This window comes from Peromyscus eremicus, chromosome 15, assembly GCF_949786415.1.
Source record: "Peromyscus eremicus chromosome 15, PerEre_H2_v1, whole genome shotgun sequence".
Lineage (NCBI taxonomy): Eukaryota > Metazoa > Chordata > Mammalia > Rodentia > Cricetidae > Peromyscus > Peromyscus eremicus.
Window position 1 is genome coordinate 55,827,341 of NC_081431.1, and position 1,453 is coordinate 55,828,793.

The following is a 1,453-nucleotide window of genomic DNA, read 5'->3' on the forward strand; positions in this document are numbered from 1 at the left end:
GGAAAAGGAGGCAGAAATATTGTAAGAGCCAAAAGCGATGGCTGACTCCAAGGAAACAGAATTTTCCAGACACAATAGAACTGGAGCTCATGGGAACCCAGACAGGATCCCAGCACTGAGGAGGATACACACAGCCCCACCCTTATCAAGAAGCTATTTGCAATTGATAATAGGTTTACTCCAATGGAGAGTCACTGAGTCTCTGTCAGTCAGCTCCAGGACAGGTGTCCATGTTTTTGTGTGCTTTTTTGTTTGGTTTAGGATTTTTTTCTTTTTGGTTTCGTTTGTATAGTTTGTTTGTATAGGGTTTTTTTGTTTTGTTTTGTTTTGTTTGAGGGAGAGACAAGGTTGTTTTTAAATGCACTTAGACCAGTAGATAATTCTGTGGACAGGAGTAAAAAGTAAAGCAGTGATTCATATTTGTTGATATATAAAATCAGACATCTAAATAGGATTAATTGCCTTTAAAGTCCTTTACAATAAATAGAAAACATCAAGTGTGATGGGGCAAGCCTTTGATCCTATCACTTGGGAGGCAGAGGCAGGTGGATCTCTGTGAGCACCTGTCTCTAAATAAATAGGACTAAGCCAGGCTGGTAACACAGAACTGACATGCCAGCATTCAGAAAGTAGAAGCAGGAGAATCACAAGTTCAAGTCCAATGTTATTGGCCAACCTTATCTACATTGTGAGCTCGAAGTCATACCTATCTCAAAAGACCAAAGGAAACTAAAAAAAAAACAAACAAAAAAAACACAGATGGGACTGGGGTAATCAATTGACAGATGCTTGTCAGGCATGCATGAGGTTCCGGGTTTGATTCCCAGCACCGAAAACAATAAACAATAATAATAGAATCACTCAGAAACAACAAAAGGCAAATACCAAGAGAAAATGAAAATGATAAAGCACCAAAAATAAATATATTCAAAGTATTACAGCTCTTTTAGAATTTGTCTAGAAGGTTTTCTGACTTTCATCGAGACCCTCCCCAATTATATATTTACATATATATAATATATTGGTTTTTCGAGACAGGGTTTCTCTGTGTAGTTTTGGTGCCTGTCCAGGATCTCGCTCTGTAGACCAGGCTGGCCTTGAACTCACAGAGATCCACCTGCCTCTGCCTCCCGAGGGCTGGGATTAAAGGCGTGCGCCACCACCAATACCACCACCTAGCCTCATAGAGAGATTTTGCTTTGCATGTGCAAGGTCTTGGGTTCAACTCCCAGCACACACACACACACAAAAGCAGGATATAAATCCAGCACTAGAGAAGTTTAGGCAGGGGGATTGTAAGTTTGAGGCCAACAGGGGCTACAAAGCAAAGGGTGTGTGTGTGTGTGTGTGTGTGTGTGTGTGTGTGTGTGTGTGAATAACTAAGTAGAGAATACTGATCCATTGCTCAATCAATGATTTACTGTTCTTCAGCCTTGAGATTCTCATCTCTAGA

The 1,453-nt window shown here is 40.7% G+C and overlaps 1 non-coding gene across 1 annotated transcript; it reads left to right on the forward strand.

Annotated features, from left to right (window-relative positions):
* The first annotated feature begins 930 nt into the window (after window positions 1-930).
* LOC131925931 (U7 small nuclear RNA) lies at window positions 931-990 on the forward strand. The gene has a single exon (XR_009383420.1). It is a non-coding gene; the product is annotated as a U7 small nuclear RNA (small nuclear RNA).
* Window positions 991-1,453: the final 463 nt, after the last annotated feature.